Here is a 21,461-nt window from a genome sequence, read left to right on the forward strand (position 1 = left end):
AAGTCAAAGAGACAAAGCTTTGAGATAGTTCGATTATTTTTAAACTAAAGATACCTACTATATCTTACACGTGGTAAATTTTACGTTGAATTTTTATGACGTAAAAGTCGTGGGGAATTAGGATTAAGTGCAAATTTTAAAAGTCATAAATTTAAAATATTGTATTTTATGAAGCATTACAGTAATACGCGTATTATACTACTTTATTTAAAATGTATATGTTTATTATATATATATTATATGGTGTGTATATCAAGTGGCGGGATGAGTGGAACAGATAGCTAACTTTTATAATTTGATTGATTTGTTTTTTTTTTTTTATTTAGCGATGTTTTTTTTCATTGAGTTAATAAAGTGGTTTAGTTGAATATAGTTTAAGATGAATATAAATACAATTCAATTTATATTCTTAATTTTTTTTCATCTTCATTCGGATTAATGTGTATTTTTTCGGTAAGATAAAGCACTTAGATATATCTTGGTTTTCTTTATAATGCTCGTAAAGTTTCCGACTATCAGCTCAACCATTTTTTGACAAGTTATGTTGTTATTATTTGTGTACATGAAGTGGAAGTTTAAGGAGAATTTAAAATATAAATTGACTATGTGTATAAATTATTTGAATAAAACAAGTTGATCATAAATCTTGAACTGTAACATTTATTTTACCTAATAAGGTAGAGACCAATGTTTTTTTATGAAAATATTATGATCGAAGTATTAATATTGGAATTAACATCTAGAAACCATTTATTAACGCAATGGATATACGATACGAAATCATCATAATATTACAATAATAATATATTTCAAAACTGATTTGATTAAATGAATTTGAACTTTATATTCTCATCGTGCATATTCGTTATTTACGATATCGAAATGTCATTGACAAAATCCTGAAATCTGTGAAATTAATTCCCACCGGAATTACCATGTCAGAACGCTTCGACGAGAACGGACATTGAGTTTCAGAACCGACAAGAATAATATTCAGACTGGTATTTTTTATTTTTGTATATAAACGTAATATATTAAAGAAAAAAAATCAAAAACATCGAGCCACAATGTTGTGATATATTTTTATTTAATTTTTTTTATAATTTCCATTATTAATTTATTATAAATGATAATTGTGAACCGAAAAAATGGTTTTGGTTGGCGTGCATTCTTGCTTTTAATGGTCAAATTATTTCAATAATCGTTTTCGAATACTTACGCGCAATACACAACAGATGAAGCGTAACTACTGAATACGCGTTTGTAGTTAAATTTACATAAAACAAATTCATTAAAACAATAATGTAGCTTAATTTGTTATCCGTTTGTGTGTTGGTAAATTATTTATCTCGTTAAAGCAACGAGGAGTAGTTGGTTGGGGGTAATATCATGTTTGGAGAAAAAAAAGTTAAATACGAGAAGTGGTACCAAAAAGCACTGTACAAACCCTACTCCATCTGTTTTTTTAAACAAGCGCTCTATTTTTTTTAACCTCTCTTTCAAACGAAAGTTTATCAATTTAAAATTTAAATCATCGACGAACGCAAAATATAGCACGCATCCATAATATTCGTTTCGGTGACATTCCAAACCATCTTCATTTATTTATTTACCATTATTCTTAGAAACCAATATTTTTTCCATCCTTCGAAAATATCAATACAATTCTGTAAAAAAAAATATTGTTTTTTTCTCGTAGTATTTTTAATTAGGTATATAGAAATACAATTAATAATATCGTTATTGAATTGTATTATAATTATGCATTAAATTCTGTCAACATTCAACATGTAACATATAGGTACGCTATTACTTGTAATATTCAGTGTTTATACAATGTTACGATAAAAAAAGTTACAAATAAAGTGAAGTATCTTCTTTATTTCCTACCTAATTATTTAAAAAAAAAATAGAATATATTATATCTTGAGACGTGGTTTTAACCTGAATCCGGATGTTTTTTAATTAATTTTAAAAATGTTATATATATAATGATCTGGATTTTCCAAAACTTATATATATATTATCATAAAGTATTTCGTTATAACGATACGGAATGTGTAGAAGTACAAATCAGGGTTGGGAAAAACACAAAGGATTCTTTGAAAATGTTTAGGGCATGCTATGGCCTATGATGTTATTATGTAACTGAAAATATCAGATACAATATAGGCACGATTTTTTTTTTTTTTGTTTAATTTTACATTTTTTTGACTCATAATATAGTTTTAATATGGTTGTCAACGTATGAAATAATGATGAGATTGTATAGGTTGTATTATCATAATTATTGTAGTTTCTTTTTTCCATTGAATTTGGTTATAGCATCGATTATGAAAACTAGTATTTATAATCAACGGTTATGGTATAAAAATCATTTTAAATTATTTATAAATAACAAATATAACTCGTTCCGTTAAATTTGTTCTATTATCTCGGCGGTTTTTTATGCACCATACTAAATAGTATTATAGAATTTGATAAACGTAAATGATCGGAATACACGAAATATATTATAATGACCGATAAAAATACATTATTTACTAAATTTCATATTAATAAATAATAATATATGTCATCACTCGTTTGTTTTTGTGTCACATAAACGAAAGGGGTAGGTACCTAAAATAATTTAATAATAATAAATTACTCAATCTCAACGGGTAAATGAATGACTATAGGTACTATATACGGATAGCTATTAATAGCTATTTTATTTTACGTTCACGCGCCAGTCGCGATGTCTCTACGTTTTAATGTACCGTTTGTTCAGAGTCATAAATAATTCAGAAAATATCTCGATTTGTACAAATCGCGTAGATCTAATGTACGCAATTGAATAATCACAAACAAACTAAAAGAACACGCTTCATTGTTTTTGTTTCACTAGACGTTCGCTAACCTATTATTAAATGCTATAAAACTGACGTTAACGGTCTAATAAATTAACATGCGCGCAATAATAGCAGTTTTATTGTGTTTCCTCCGCTGGCGATAGCGAACTTTAAAGAAAATGAGTTACTCGACCAATGATAATATTATGTTTGTATGTGACACTGTTGTCTGAACTCCGAACATTACACGACACCGATAGTTTTATAATAATATTAATAATGTAATAAACACGTCGACAACAGTAAATGTGTTAATCATCACAGTTACGTTTATAAATATTGAAATTCTTGAACGCGTAACGCATACAAAAACATACAATTGAATATTTAACATAATATCAATACGTCTTTATCACGTCACCGTTATTATACACTATATTATATTACACGATATTTTATAACTCATTAAATTGTCCAGTTCAAAGCTTGAAATCAAAATGAAATTGTTCGATTTGGTTACTACCTATACAAATAAATCTACTGTTGATCGTAAGATACACAGCGGAGTTGGAAAATGAAATATTAGTGTTATTACTTACCGATGGACAACATTTTTTTAGACAATTTTTGAGTTTTAAATTTGAATTTTTCTTTTTTAATTTTAATTATTATTTTATTATAATTTATCGAGTATAGCATATTTATTGATATCAGTATAAATTTGTTTTACCAATAAAAACAATTTAAATTATGATCTCACTTTTAATTTCTTAGAATAATTTTAACGATTTTTATTAATAATGTTTAAAACCAATTTTTAAATCGATTGCAAGACCTGGTTTAGTTGGGATTTTAGTTGATAGTTTGATATTATATTATTGACCAAAATTAAAGCTGTACCACGTTGATTATTTTTTATATTGCGATAAAGTAAAACCAATAAAATCACTATATATACTATCAGTCCTTGGGGGTTTTTGTAATCACTGTTTTAGCGTCCTGGGACGAAACGATATTTTGGAACACCTAATTTCTTTTTTATATGTCTAATACCTAATCGAATTGTTAACTATTAGGACACAATTGTGGTTGAACATTGCGTCACAACGGTTTTTGGGAAGTTAAAGGCTTAATAAGTACTTTGAAATTTTCGTGTGACGATTAGTGTTCTAAATTGAGAAATAATTGCGAAATAGCTCGCAAAAGGCCGGAAGAGTAAAATTATTAGACTGCATCGAATTCGACTCACTTTTGAAATAAATTTAAACGGTGCATCTGTATTAATTTTTAAAAGCTTTAAATTGATTAATATAAGTGCTTTCGTCTTTCGGACCCATTTCGAGTCACCGTGATTTTACAAAATTTAAAAATATATCAAGTCATTGTAATCATCTTACATAACCAAAAGTTAAACTAATTCTACAGAAAAACAATAAAATGTATTGGTATTTAATTATTTGTTTTATCTTTTTTTCCTTTGACAAAATACAATATTTTAAGACGTGAGTCGGCCAAAAATTTCAACTATTGACCCCAAAGGCTTGGTACACAAATAGAATCTAATTTCACAACGACCAAAATAATGACATTATTGGCTCTAATAATATAGTACGTGATTTTAATAATGTTTATATAATATTTGTCATTTGCGAATTATTTGAGGGAGCTAAGCTCTGTCCCATACTCTGAAAACTAATCATCATTCATGGAAATAACGTAACATTCAATCTGTGTATTCGTCTTAATCGCGTTTGTATAATAGTATTATAAATTATTGTTGTTGTTATTATTATTATTGTTATTATTGTTGTTATCATTATTGTTGCTATTTTAGCGTTATTTCCTTTTTCGGAGCAATACGTGCAGGTAGGTAGAAACATCTATTTTGCATTTTTATAATTTGCATAATATTATTCTACGAAATAATACCAGATTCAGCTGATACAACATACCTGTTTTTATCTCACCGACAGTGGTCTTATCTCGGTTGTCGCGTTAATTTTACACCGGACAAGAATATATTATATTAACGTGATTGTCGTCAGAGAAATTAAAAATTATCATTTTTTTTTATTTTTGCAACATTTATTTTATTCAACTTAATACTTGTATTCAAAATGCAAAGTACTCCGCGATTGCATCAAAACATATCATTGTTTGACAAACGCAGTGCACAACGTCATAACAATTAGCAAAATTATAATATGTTTAGTAACCTAGTTTCATTAGTTATTCTAATGTTTAAGTAAGTATCTAAATTAAATATAACAACGTTGTGTATAATATAATTCGCACTAAATACTAATGATTAATATTCACAGAGTAGATTATTATCATCTAACAAATATTGAAGAACAATAATATATTATACTATATATATACTTTTTTGGGGGGGGTATTCATATTTTTATTACACAATGCGTAAAACAATTTTTTGTTTACAAAGAGCGTAAGCGATTCGAATGAATGGCTGTTAGATATAGATACAAGTTTTAACTGTTTTGAGCGAAGTGGCCACCCATTGGTACTTTGGAAATATATATATATTATTGTGTATAATTTATTATTATTATAAATATATAGTGTATAATGTATATCGCTGTTACCACATGTCTACATTTACCCGGTAATATCGCATCGATTTCTGTCTTTCAGATGCATATTTTATCCGTTATTTTTTCTCTCGTAATATTTGATATTCGATACCGTTTCGTGTTCATTTAACGTCCGTATAATGTTTGTATACGTATAATATCGGTATTCTTTTTTATTATTATTGTCGCGTGCACTCATCCAAACGCAGGCTAATTGAACAATATAAAGTAAATTGAAATACAAAACGCATTTGGTTCAATATTAGTTTCGTTTTGTATTACGAAAAAAAAAAAAAAAAAATACAAAATTACAATAGCAATACTCATTACGTAGATTACTAAAGTGAATCGAGTTCATCTTTTGTTATTATTGATCGAACGTCGGCGGTGCGCATATATTATTCACCGCGTATATTATGTGATGTTTTAACAATACTATAATGGATCGTTTGTCTGATACCCGTCGACAAAGGCTTTATGGCCGTACAATATGCGAATTGCATAAAGGTCAAGATTTGACTAGGCGATTATTACGCACGGCCCGTATACATTACAATAACAGCTATAATAGTACATGCCAATTCGTACACCGGTCTATTGCATTTTATGAACGCGATAATAATAACACAATGCAGTAATTAATAGGGCCCGAAATTGTACATGCACATTATACACACTATAATATAATTTAACTGTGCATGCTTTTATGCGCTAATTAAAATTAGTATACAAGAAGTAAACATTCATTTTTAATTAAATTTTCGAAAAAAGTTTATTTTTTCTATAGATTTTTAAAATAACATTTTTGAAAAAATAAAATATTTTTCTATTTTTAATTATTATTGTTTTTAAATGTTAAAATTGTTATAAAACAGCTAAAAAAACAGTTACCTATGCCATGTATTTAAAAATATTTTTATTTATGTTAAGTTGCAATTCACAATTATTAATGATAGTAATGGTGCAATTTCAAAAATCAGCTTATTTAACAAATGATTATCGTTTAGCTAAATTAAATTTGATAATACTTTTGGTCGATTAATACTATTCAATCATTGTGTACATTTTTTGAAGATAAATATATATTATATACTTAGAAACTTTTAAAATAGACTAATTATGCTTCATAATTAAAAATATGAAAAATACAATTTTTATCCCATAGAAAAATTAGGGTTGGATTTAAATTTGATTGAACAATGGGATTTATTAATTAGAATAAATAATAGTAATATGCAAATACATAAAATATCTGACCTTTTAAGCAGTTAACAACTACTATAATATTGTGTATATTGCCTTTTGTCTTGACCGAAACCGCAATCTCAAGGACAACAAATCCTATGTACACGGTATGAAATAAATTTATTGTCTTGACTATTATAATAATTCTATAGTGCCGTTTATTATAGATTATTATTACTATTGTACTTGCGTGACGTTAAAATGCCAAATGGAGTTCAAAAATCCAAACTTAAACAAACGTATAACATACACGATGTTTATTGTTTTTCGTGGAAAAAAAAGTTTCGTTTTAATAAAATTGAGTGAGTAAAAACATTGAATTTCCGAAAAAAGTAATACAAAAAATGTCAACTTTAATTTCCAGTTAATTTTTTTCTCTGGATGACGTGGTATACTCATCTGTGCCAATGAGTTTTAACTTTTTAGCTGTGATTCGACGTAAAGTATATTACTCGTCACAATAATAATATTATGATAATTTTTTGATCGGATGATTAAAACCAGACTATTATTGTCTGTTTATAATATATTATGTTTGTATGTGTTTCAGAATGATTGATTGAGCAATAACGCAGTAAACAATCTCTTAACGACTGAAAAAAAAAAGGTAAACATTGTTGTTTAAAGTGATATTATTGAAATAGAAAAATGATTTTCCCTGAGTAATGTACCGCACATCGATATATAATAATATCGATTATCATTGTAATATAAACATAACGTCCTCCGAATGGAATCGTTCACGGGATCGCGTTACTTCGGAATTTGGTGGAATACGAATTCCTGTAACCAAGACGAAGGCAGGAAATTAAAATTATAATATTTATATTTATTCATTTGTAATAGCTGAATAGTATAATATTCCGCCGATAACTTTCGTATAATTCCGAAATCGCTCGAAGCTAACATTTTACCAACGTATCTATTACTTATAGTATACCGCGGTTAGGTACCCAAGCACAGCAATAACTGCAGAGAACGTATATTTGACTTCAATTAATGCATACACGGAACTGTACGTAATAATATAATGTGCATTTAACATGTCGTACAACAGTTTAATTTATTGTTTGATTTCCATCTGTACAATTATAGCGATGTGTGGGGCATATTCGCGTTGTTGTATATTACCTATATGCACGACGTGTACGTACATCCGATAAGTCGCGGTGTGTATACGTTATTCGCGAGACTCGTGATTTTCACGTCCTCCGCATATATAGATAGATATGTTTATAGTAAAAGCCAAATTCGCAGAATGCACTGTTCGTGTCGACGTATTGATCATTGCAATATATCGTATATCTATTATAATATCGATAGACTATTCGAGACTTGCTCGCCCCAGCACGACCGTCAGATGCTGTGCGCGGCCGTTTCCCCGGAGGACCGGCCTTTGGAGTTATGCCACCGCCAGTACCACAATCTCCAACCGTCGCTGCCGCCAATATACCTACATGTTCTTAGTTTGCGGAACCCTACGGTTGTGTCCCATTAAAATAACAACAACAACAACAACAACAACAATAATAATAATAACCACTAGTCCCTCGTAGTATGTTAAGTACTTATATTATATCGAAAAGCTATTTTGAATTTCGGCGAATATCTGCGAACCGTAATATTTGTGCAGTGTCTATAATACGAATACATTTTAATTACTTCTTTTGATTTTAACAACTTTACCAATTTAAAAGTGACTCATATAACAGAAGTAATTTAGGATTTATCTCTTAGATATTAAAAATTATACAAAGAGTTGAAATCCTTAAGTTTTTAAACGTGTAATAATAATTATCTATTTCTGTGGTTGAAATTAAATACTAATTTAATATTTGTTTTGTTTAATCTTGTTACCACGTTTTGTATAGGTGTTTTAATTAATGATAATCAATACATATTTCTTGATTTGGTAATTTGGTAAGCGCAAAATATGTAATTGCCATTTCGTATACATGAAACTCAAATATTTAAATTTATTTTATATTATATAAGGAGTGATATGTGATGAGATAAACACATTTTCTTTTTTATAATATGAAAATCCTATTTTTATTTTAAAATTTAAATTTATAAGAAATATGAATAAGCATCTAAATTAAAACTAAACGAAATAGCTAATGAATTTCTAAACTTTATGAACTAAAGGTGTCTAGTAGGTATTTAATTCTTACAATGGTTCAACATGTAATACAAAAAGAATAGGTAGTTAATAATTTATACTCTAGAAAACTTATTATAATCAGATAGTTTTTACATAATTTATAAAAATATGGTGTTATATTTTTGCTTAAAAAAAATTCTTTATGTTAAAATAGCAATACTCATTTGAAAAAATAAATTACATATTAATCAACAGAATACTTTTAAATGAGATAGATATAGCATACGGTATACCTTATATTTGAAACTATAGTTTTAAAGTACATTGAAATTCTGAATAAATTCATTATATTTTAAAGAAAACGTTCAGGTAAACTGTTATTCCTGACTTTTTATAGATCATCTTCCAGTGTACACCATCACTGAAAACATAATATTACCATCCATTCATAATGCGCAAAGGTACCTAATACAATAATAATATAATGAATTGTTTAAATATTTTCTTCAATAAAACATGTAAAATATATTATTCATATAAACCACAGTAGTCGAATGATCTTTAATCAATTCGTTTTATGATTTTTACAACGAAGCTATATATAATAAACTTAAAAATGTATCTTGAGCCGTAGTGTGTAAAAGTCCATCACCGACTACATATTATTTTAATATCACGACGACGACGTTTTCACCAGTATTTTGTATATACCTCAAGATTTCATATCAAATTAATGCAATGCTGCCGAAATCAAACCACCACAAGTACATATAAATGTCGTAAAGACGGTTGCTCTAATCCTGCAGATCGTATTGTGTTATTAGCAGTAACAAAAGTCATTCACCGGGCGCGCCGAACAGTTAATTAGGTAGGTATAATAATAATATGACGTATACCCGCGTTTATATTCGTAGTTAATAGAATTTTGCCAAATTTATGATTATATTATAATACTATTACGACTCGTCGTTCGAGTGTCCGTTGCGTGTCACTTATACATCTGATATTATTTGCCGTGAAATCTCGGGTTTCGGTTTTTTATCGCGTTCCAAAACGTCAATAAATCATCGTATACATTTGTACCCACCTATGCCATCGGACGGAGAACGCCCCGAAAACTGCGTTATTCAGTTCTTCTCATCACTGCAGTTATCGCTGTACGACACGCGTCCGTTATACCGTATTATTATTATAGCCTCTAGTTTTAATTATAATATAAATTCGTTCTGACTAGCGTGATAGAAGGTGGTTAGTTCAATAGAAGCAAATAACAAACCTCTTTTACTCATCGCCCGCCGACATACGATACGTGCCAGGCGTAAACAATAATACATGGCGGGCGCTCGGTCACGTCTTAAGACAGGATGTGATGTGTGTATAAATCAATTAAACATTCGAAATAGTTACCAGCATCAGCAGTTTTCGAAAGTCTTGTACGGCAGTATCGGTTAGGTCGCGTAGTCTTGTGGAAGTCCATCGCAGTCGAGGTGTATAATGATGTGTGTAGGTATAGGATCGGATTTATCGAAGGACGAAGAGTCGACAGACGACCAACGTGTTATAATAATATGCCTAATTACGATAATAATACGAAAGAATGATCTATAAGTGCTGAGAATATTCGACTGATCGTACTCAAATAGGCAGAGAATACTAGAGTATATATTTATGCTAACATCGGCCAATCTGCATCTTTTAGGTACATTATACAACGACTGTTACATTTTTCATTTGGGAAATTTTCAGATCCGTCGAAAGCTTAGTTTTTTGTAATTTAATTTAAACAAATATTACAAGTATTAAACATTATATATAAAAAAAAAAAAAAATAGATAAATAAAATATATTGATCAGATTTATTTTAAAATAATAAATATTTTATATACTTTTGAAACAACACATGTTGTTCTGTAGTCTGGTATTCAGCAAACCGATAAAATCTATAAAACGTTTTTCCGGACTTCCATTATAACCAAATGATATTATTTAATTATTTACTATAAATATAATATTATACGGTGTCTAATTTAAATTTCAGACAACACCCATCATATAATAATTTATACAGTTTCGAAGTACTGCGCATATAATCTACTTCAAGTGTATGAAATCATACAAAAAGACCGACCGTGTAAAAGTATAATTTTTTAACTCGCTCGTATCCGAATCTAAAGACGGGTCGTTGAAAAAATAATGATATTGCGATGACTTAAAAATAAATTGTAATTTTGTTTCCGCTGGTTATTCTTTGTGATAATGATATTATAGCCTTACACGCCTTGCGATTATATTATGTGTACCGTATGTGAATTCGTGAAATTTCATTTGCACGTATTGTGCGCGTAAAGGTGGCGTGCACTATATAATACATTAATGTTGTACCGTTGTGCGCCGCTAGAATAAAATTAATAACATATTCCCAGAAGTCTTTTAAAATTGTCTGTTCACATGGGAAATTCTTTGAGAGTCTCGAATAAAATAATAGTGCTGTGCTGCTGTATTCATAATCTGTCCTCTCCGCGTAGTTTGCCGTTATAGGACTTGTGGTAAAAGTGGTTCAAACGTACATCTCAGTTTAATGTGTTATTATCGTACGATGCGTTTTCCGAGATACAATTAGTTCCGTCTAATTTTTAATTTTTAGATGTACTGCATAATAATTTAGCACAGTACACTTACTTGACTTGGAATGCATTCTGAAAATAAAGTAATCTTATTAATAACGATGTGTATTCGCCGAAGTGTCAGTTCGGGACTTATTGCCGTGTTATTGGTGTTGTTGCCGAGAAAACGTTTGTCTGAAAGACACGGCGTTATTCATAGAGTCGATGACGTATAAACAAAATGGAAGTTGAAGGTGTCTGTCTAATGTGGAACAGCGAGTTTCATAACGCTAAAGTCAAAAATTCGGCGTACCATCTAAACTTCTACGTAAGTTTGAAAAACCTTTGACCAATCTCCTCGAGTATTCATTGAATGGCAACTGATGTAACTAAATATTGCGACAAAGTTTCCTGAGAACCATCAATAGGCTACGTTAGTTTATTTACATCAAAATAGAAACACTATTCACGTCACAAACTACATTTGTGACCAATTGTGACACCGGATAATATTTATATAACTATTTTTTTTATATTTATATTTTTATATTATAACTTATAAGCAATAATAAAGTTTTTGTTTATTAGTGTTTAAGTTTTTATTTACGCCGATCATGCGTTTTCTCATCACATAAAATACTGTCTCTCTATTATAACGTGACAAAGTAATAAGCAGAAACGGATGGTGTTAAAATATTGATAAATCGATCGGCACTTGGACATGGTGGAATTCAATTTCAAAAAGTTGGTTAAAAAAATTACGAAGTATGGTTAGTTATAAACTGAATACTGATTAAGGTTCAATTACGATGGAGTTACATAATGACGTAATATATTAAAAATGTCGTTAGTAAATATGTAACTTATTAAATCGATTGAAATTAATAAGTATTTTATAAATTGTTTTACGATAGATATATATTATAATTTTGTGATTGGAGAGGGGCATAACTTCAAACACGTTGAATCTCTTGATTTGACATTTTCATAATATGACAATATTTATCATGTGGAAACAAATTTATTTGAATATGTCAGTTGTAGTCAAAAACTGAAAGAATTAATATTTATAATTTTTTTATTAGGTATATATATCTACTTATCTTAAAAAAAAAAGTAAATACAATTTGAAAATTAAATAGACTGTTTTTATTTATAAATCGTGCAGTTTTCTAAAACTTGGGTACAACATAAGAAAGCACTTCTTATTGGAAAAACACTTAAAAAAAATGTACCACCCGAAGCTATTGTTCAATTTGTCTCACTGCCGCCCTTCTATTGGCATTGCCTGTAAATTTAAAATATACTTTACAAACTACTGAAAAACTTCACTCACGCCGCGGAATTCGATTCATGCGTGGCTGCGACGTTTTTAACCTTTCGTCGGACGAAATCAATATTTTACTGAAATAGATATTTGTTGTTCTGAGTTCGAGAACACTATCCGTATAATATTGTGATGCAAAATCCATTTTTCAGTTCTGGTTTCCGGAAGGTACCACGTGTTCACGACTAGGAAACACAATATACATGTTTGATGTTTCCATGAATTCGATGCTTTTAGGCGAAATAGATATTCAAAATCTCGAAAGCGTATTGTGCAACGTGTTTAGTTGCACATCATAATATTATAGTTAATAGATATTATATTAAAACTAATTGTTGTTGATTAAAGCAAACGTAACTAATATAGGAACCTACAATTTAATTACACAAAACGAAATAGTTTATTTATTTTTAATTTCTTAACTCAATCTGTTAATGTTCAATACATTATACATTTGTGATACTTAGCTTAACCCAGTTAATTTGAAAAATTATAGATACGTTAGTTAAAATCATGTCTATATAATATATTGTTAAGTTTGGTTTAATTTAAATTTTAAATTAATATTTTTGTTTAATACCGCAGTATTCAATGTTTTTAAACTTTAAAAATATATTTATGTATTTTATTTATTTATTTAATTGATCGATAAAAACTTATGATTTCCTACATCCGTATACAATACAAAATAAATAAATATTAACATAATAGTTAGTCATTATTTAACAAACAGTTAAAGTGCAAAATCGATATGTGTAATTTAGGTTAGTAATACCTAACTTATTTTGAATTGATTCGTTAAAATTTTTTACCATTTAAACTTTAAATTTTTAATATTAAATCTATTGTTAGTAAAATATCAATTGTCAGAGATCCTGTCAAATACTAGTTTGGGGAAAATAAATTGCATAAATATTCGATAATACCATGTAGAGACGGCGTGGTTATAAACTTGACTCTACTCCACCAAAACAATTTTTAAAAGACATTTTTAACAAAATACTATATACTCATACACATAGTCATTTAGACGATTGAAATAAATCAAATACAATTGGGTAACATTTTAACATATTGCAGTTATAATAATATTTTTTTTTTTTTTTTTTTTTTTTAGGGAAAGAATATTATTTTATCAGTAGATTATCCACTCTGATTTTTTCTGACAGTTTAATAGTTATTTATGCATTTATTGTTTTTTTAGTAAAATATAAATATGTACATTACTATGCAACTTTGTTTTTAGTATATCTATAATAGTTCTGAGTTTAAATTTGAGTTATAATATTATTCACTAAAGAGTTACAAAATTGATTTTATATATTTATATTTTATCTTGAAACATACAAATGATATGTACAATTATTAAGAAATTAACTTAAAAATATCATTTTTAGTGGGATTGAAAAACATCTGTGTAGGTTAAGCCTGTATAAGCCACTTTCCGCCTACATAATTATTAACAAATAATTAAATTTAATATTGACCTAATTAAAAAAAAAAAAACTAGTTATTTGTTTTTAATAACTTCTCATCTTTTGTCAAATAAAAAAAATTACTGTATCTTTGTAAAGGAATACAAACACTATGATTGCAGTATTTAATATTTCATAAATTAAAGTAATATAAATTGTAGAAAGCGTTTTTCTTTTTTATTTGATAATTTTATCCACAGGTACATACAATGATATAAAATTATATAAAAAAATTTAAAATTGTATTTTTATACAATTTAAACAGAAGATTCCGCTTAATAGAGGTACCGGTTAATTAGGACAGCCACTTAATCGGGACACTCATACGCATGGCAGACGTGTCCCAATAAATCGGAGTCTACTGTAATTAACTATAGGTATATATATATATATTTTTTACACACTCACCAATTTATCTACCTACCTAACTTAACCGATGTGTTTGATTGGATTTGGATTTAATTTACTATATTCCAACCAAAAGATTTACTTTTTTAATTTTAAAATATTTTTTCAATCACGCTGATAAGCTACGTTCTCGTGTTTTTATAAGATACAATTACGTCGAGTAAGATTGTTAATAATGTAAAAGGTTTTACCCTTTTAACATAGTTATTGTTAAGAATCCTAGAGACTTGTAATTGAATCGTATCTCGATGCTCCTATGTTCATTTGACAATGCAGAGGTCGACGATAGACAACTTACCGTTATAATAGTATTGTTACCACGACCACAATAATATTAGTATATACATTTCCAAGAGGGTGAAAGAGATCATTTGCCATTAACAGTAAAAATGTTAGTACAAATATATAATTTAACTAAAATGCTACATAATTTATAACTTTTTTCTAATGTACATTGATTATTTAGTTATTTAGTATTGCATAACAGTTAAATTATACATAACAGTGCAATAAAAAAATATTTCGTAGGTACATACGAAATAAAAATACAATTTTTAAACAATAAATAATTGAGTTTTATAAAATTATAAATTAACATTACTATAAAGCGGGAGTTTAAATTGACATAAGACATTAGACGCCTTAATGGCTCATTTTATAAGTAATTTTTGGGGGATGTAGTAACGTAGATTAAGTGTGGGAATGCGTAGAATGAAATTTTGAAAATAGCTAAAAACAATTAAGGTGGGAAAACCAATTTGGTTCAGCAAAATACCATTTTCAAACTTTGTGCTAAGTGCGCTTCCACGTTAATTGACAGTATGTTATATAAATACTTCAAAAACTGGATAATAAAGGTAGTGAGGGTGTATGGAAATTCTCTAAAAAAAAAAAGTGAAGAAACCTCTACATTTTACGTCGTATTTAAATTATATATATTTAAAAAGAAAGTATTATAATGAGATGCGATACAGTAATGCGATAGGTTGTTTTATTAAACCTCTCGGATTTGAACATGAATCAAGATTCACGTGATCACGTGTTTTTTGTTCACGTGTATTTAAATTTAAAAATTCATGAGTTTTATTTACGTGTAATTAAAATATAAGTAATATTTATTTAACGTATTGAATTATTATTTAATATAATACAAAATATATATTTATGTGTGTTGATAATTGCTGTAAAAAACTAAAAATATCTGTATATATACTATTCTTAAAACAAATTTCTCATAAACAGTGTTTTAGTAAAAAAAAAAACCAGACGTGTAAAGCAAATGCTTCGTGTTCAAAATAAATTAGTGATTACCGATCATTGCTGTGTCCAAACTAGATGCCATTGGAGTATTATACTACACTCATTGATTTATTGAAAATAAAGTTTCACGTGTAATAAAAAACGCGCGTACAAATAAAAATAAAAATAAATCTGGAATAAATTCATAGACTGGAGTGAATCTTAATTTAAATTTAACGTGTACTCGTTGATTTAACAACACGTGAAATAGAAATATAATATTTGTATTTTCACAGAAATGTCCTTCGAATCTCTTCCCGAACTTGAATTTGAGAGTTTGATTCGTGATATTGCGAATGAACTATTAATAATAATTGACAGATAACTGTATACATAATTTAACGCACATACATACGCGATGGTAAATTTATCTCTCTTCCTCGGCAAAATAAAATTGCCCTAAACAAATCGCGAGTTGTATACTTTACGTCTAACAAATATTGTAAGTCCATCTCTATTATTTTAAGTTTACCATTTCGAAGTTATTGTTATGCGATTCGATTTAAGGAGAAAGTCCCTCCGACCAATTCACAGAGAAATTGTAAGTCAAAGATGACTCGTTTTGAGATCGGACTGACAACGGACTTTACTGAGACCGTCGTGTAATTCTGTTACAGTCGAGCTGGAAGTCCGTTCGTCATAGTCTATATACGTGACACAAGACGTATCATGCGATGTGCGACGCTTTCCGGTTTCGTCGTTTTTAGCGCCGAACGATTGTAAATCGAAAAACAACATTGTGTTAATTGTATAATACAGTGAAACTTCGATAACTCGAACCTCTCTAAGTCGAATTTTCGATAACTCGAAGGAATTCCATAGCCTCTGTATTTCAATTTATGGTAACTTGGACCTCTATGAATCGAATTTTCGATAACTCGAATTTTATTTTTGCCCCCGACCGATTCGAGTTATTGAGGTTCCACTGTATTTTATATCATATTATCATTACGTACAGACTCTTGGACGACGGTTATAATAAGACTATAGCCATCTCGAGACCGTGCGCTTATGGGTTATTGCGCAAGAGTCTTCGGGCCGATCTATGCTGCAGATATTGTTATACGGGTGGGATTGGACCCGTGTACAAAGTAGGTACCTATATAATAGTATAATCTCTGCGTTACACGTCCGCCCGGTCGCGGTCGAACAAATTTAGTTTACCATAATATCCATAATACCTATATACGCGGTACACGTGGTATCTCACTATACCGCGTTTCTACCGTTTGTGTGGATATAGCAGGTGTATAATAGCCTTATTGCTGTGTTATAATGATATACAGAATTATGTTCGCCCTGAATGCTCACGTCCTATTTTTCTTCCAATATAATAATGAATTTGTTTAATTTATTTCGTTTTTTTTTTTTTTTTTATTTATAAGTAAGTATGTGTTAACTTGATTTGTTAATCCAAACCCTCGCTTATGGTGTAACTATTCCACTGTAGTGTAACTAAATAGAAATTTGTACAAATAGTTTTTGAATTATTTAATTTGCCTTCCGTATTGTACGAAGATATTACTAGTTTTATGATTATAGTTTGGAAATATATAGAAGTATTGATTATTTCAAAAATATCGGGATTAATCACTTAAATATTTTGATATTTACAAAAATATATATTTTTTTTAATTTTCCCAGTTATAATTGGTAACCATTGGTAAAAAATTAAATAATAAATCTATTTACAATTTTTCTACATAAAGTGTTATACCTAATTCAATAAATAATTGAAATTTGAGTTTCAATTTAAATGCATACAATTTTTCAACAACAAAAAATCAGTTCAATCATTTACATAAAATAAAAAAAGGTGTTTTCATTTTAAAAAGTTTGTATAGTAAGTATTTAAAAATATTATTCTATAGTATACTTAAAAATTCTATAAATCAGAATTTAAACTAATGCATTAATAATGGTTAAATAGTAGGGGTACCTACCATGTACCACGTTCATGTCTCATCTAGTGCATATATCTGCTACCTTCAACCTAAATGATTGTATACAACTTTTTCAATACTTAATTGTAATAATAACGTTTATACAAATGCTTTGAGTCCAGGCGAGCCACAAAACACAATGTATTTTAAGAAACTATACAATTTTACAGAATAATGATTGAAAAACATTAACGAGAAAAACATATTAATATTTAATTTAAATAACTGCAGCTTATTCAAATTTATTTTAAAACATGCAATTTTAAAGCATTTCAAAGATATTTGTTGTATATTTGTTGTGGTTCGCGAATGCAATTTTGACATTATATTTTGACTTTATATTGTAACATTCAAACGTGCGCAACACTATATTTATCAATTCGTACTTACCTAAGAAATAAAAAATAGCGTATTTGTTTTTTTTTCGCATTGTTCTTTGAAATTTTATTTTCTATGTTTAGATTCAGTGAGTCAAATCAGTACAAAAAAAAAACACCGCCAAATATGTAGAGCTATGTAGTTACTCGTACCTATTTATCGATCGAAAGAGTAAGCAACGCTGGACATGTTAAATGTTAAAAAATAAACTGTTTAACTATTTAATATTTCATAAAAAAAATCTACTTTTTGCGTTCAAAATTACCACAGATATATATGCTTAAATAAAAAAATGACTTTTAATCAAAAAGTTCAAGATTTTTTAATATTGTATATTATAGTTTAATTCATAAGACTATTATAATTTTATATTAATGTCACTCACATAATACTTCTAATTTACAAACAATTGAATAAATTAATTGATGATTTGGGGCTAACTAATTGGTTATTCAACCGCTCAAAATGGCTATGTTTAGAATAAAAAAAAATAAAAATATTTTGAATTAATCAAATTATTTCAATTAACAATATATTTAGCTTTAAAAGTCTTAAATTATAAAAACTGAAAAGAAATACTTACTTATTACAATTAATACAAGTTGATATTTTACTTTAATGAACATCTTAGTAATAATTGTGAAACTTTCAATTTTTTAAATTGTTTTTTTTTTTTCAATTCTAAATTGTTTTGTTAAAAATGCAGTTTATTCATTCTTATGAACAAAAAACATGGACATTAATTTTAAATTTTAATCACAGTTGTTTCAAATCAGTGTAACATTAAAATTTAACATACATATTATTTTTTCAAATTTTTAGATAAAAACTTATGTATTACAATGAATAATATTTAAACGTATTAATTTGAAAAGCAATCTGTTATTAATATTATTGATCCGTCAGTTAATAAACTCTGAACAGTAATGTATAGTTATAACTGAACTATTCCAACAATTTTTAATTAGTAGATTCATGTCAAATATATTTGTATATTAATTACAGAAATAAATAATATGATAATTATAAATTATTGCTCATCATGGTCGAGGCGATTTGTCAACCAGGCCGACTTTTAGCGGTATGTGCGGTCATAGATTTAAAACGTAGTAGTGGTAATAATAATCAATGTACATCCACCGATCACCTTACTAGATGTAGGTATACTGTAACGATAACGATTATTATCATTATTATTATTATTATTTTTGTAAGTAGTAAGTGATTTCGGTTTTAAAATATCTGCTCCATGACTATTGTTCTTATCTACAACATACGTATAACAGTTATTCATGAAAATAGTTTCCTATTTTTTTTTTTTAAAGATTCACTCGATTTAATTGTGAATGATACAAAAAAAAAAATAAAAAAATTGATTTATTTATTAATCTGTTTTTATTGCCACAGTATTTCAACTTCTAAAGCTCATACCTCAGAAAAATGAGTAATTATAATTACTTATTTACGGCATCTGCAGTAATAATTGTTGTCTGCGCTTTCTGATATAGCCAGCGGCGGTCATCTATATAATCTGAACCTAGTTGCGATAACGATAACACACATGAACCGCAGTAATATAAATTCTATACTTAACCGAGAAATAAAATCACAAACAAAAATAAAACAAACTCCGTTTTGTTCAGTCACACACAGAGTGCACAAGTGATAATTTTACAACTAATTCTAATAAATTCAGATAAAAAAAGGAATCGCTCATCTGACGGATCTTCCAAAAATATAATATCATAAAATTGATAAAAAAAAAGTTTATTTTCAACGACCAATATAAACTTCTGCTTCATTATTTATAATAATAATACTGACTACTTAGATAGTGAATACATACATAGCATCTATCAAATGAAGCATCTAATGATAATATTGATTTTATTAATAGACCTACACCATCGTCGCCACTAATTACAATTCACGGTGTACTCGATTTTGTTCCTCTTCGCAATAATGGTCTCGATTTGCTTGGCCTTGATAACCTAACATTAACCCTGGTTAATAATTTACAACAAAAATAGTAGTAGTTATATAAAAATAAAAAATAACGTTCAATTAGTATTTATACCAGGAAAATAATAATAAAAAAATCATGTCAAAATAATAAGCTTATATGATTTTAATGGATTATAATCTTAGGCAATTTAGTTGAATCTTAAATATGATGCCTGTTTTAATTGCATATTATGGAACAAATTTAAAAATATTTTTATTGTTTTAAAATATTCATTTTGTAGGCATTGTTGTATCAAATATTTTTGATTTATATCGTTTTTAAATTATATTTTTCATAATTTATTTTTGTTATGTACAGAACTATAGACAAATTTGTTTTTTTTTTTTAATATAAGTAATATAAGTTTCATAGTAGAATGTTACTTTTTTAAATATATTTAAAATTTAAAAATTATAACCTATTTTATAACTGAGCGTTAGCAAGTGCGTAGCCAACGCTATATGATTAGTAAATGTTAAAACATATATTCACTATGTTAAATTAATTTAAATTAAAGAGAAATAAAAAAAAAATATTTGTATTTACATTTGAATGGAATACACGGAAGGTTTTAGAATTGTTGTATTTAAATAACAAACATTTTCGACAAAAACATTCAATTACTTTAAAAAAACCCACATAACAATGGAATTTGTAAATTTAATATAATTAATAAATTATCCTACAAATGAACACTATATACTCATAATTTAAAATCAACGAATCAACATGCTAATATCTTTGAAGTTTCTAAAATTGTAAAGAACGTCTTATAAACAATTTAAAAACCCGTTTGGACCATCAAGTAAAACCTTGAAAATTAGCTTATTAATTTTATTTACTGATTTATATATATATTTATATATATTTACGTCCAAACGGTTTCGTCCATTTGTCCTGTATTGACATATTTTAATTTTAATTATATGAATTTCTCAAAATGACAAACATTCATTATTTCGATTTTTGGAGATACTATTAATCCATAATTATCGATTATTTACATCTATAGTTATTTATTGTACATTATCTTGTATAGTTGACAGTTATAACTAAAACTCAATTTGAATCTCTGAAAAGATTCTGGTAAATAAATATTCATATAAGTGCAGTAAAAAAATATGTTAACCGGCGCTGGACGTATATAAAAATATTTACAAGACATGCTTTTGTGTATTTTTTTTTTTTATTCGTTTGTAACTTTTTCAAGATTTTTAAAACGTCATATTTGCTTACTCACTGTGGT

The 21,461-nt window shown here is 27.8% G+C and overlaps 1 protein-coding gene across 3 annotated transcripts in view; it reads left to right on the forward strand.

Annotated features, from left to right (window-relative positions):
• Window positions 1–21,461, forward strand: part of LOC132921626 (cell adhesion molecule 3-like) — a 410,858-nt gene that overhangs the window by 117,680 nt on the left and 271,717 nt on the right. Inside the window, exon 3 of one of the 3 annotated variants that reach the window (XM_060984754.1) lies at window positions 7,224–7,280. The exons of the other annotated variants lie outside the window; for them this stretch is intronic. The gene's annotated coding sequence lies outside the window, so the exon portion shown is untranslated. The remainder of the gene's footprint in view (window positions 1–7,223; window positions 7,281–21,461) is intronic. 3 annotated transcript variants of the gene reach the window in all.

This window comes from Rhopalosiphum padi, chromosome 2, assembly GCF_020882245.1.
Source record: "Rhopalosiphum padi isolate XX-2018 chromosome 2, ASM2088224v1, whole genome shotgun sequence".
In the NCBI taxonomy this organism is placed as follows: Eukaryota; Metazoa; Arthropoda; class Insecta; order Hemiptera; family Aphididae; genus Rhopalosiphum; species Rhopalosiphum padi.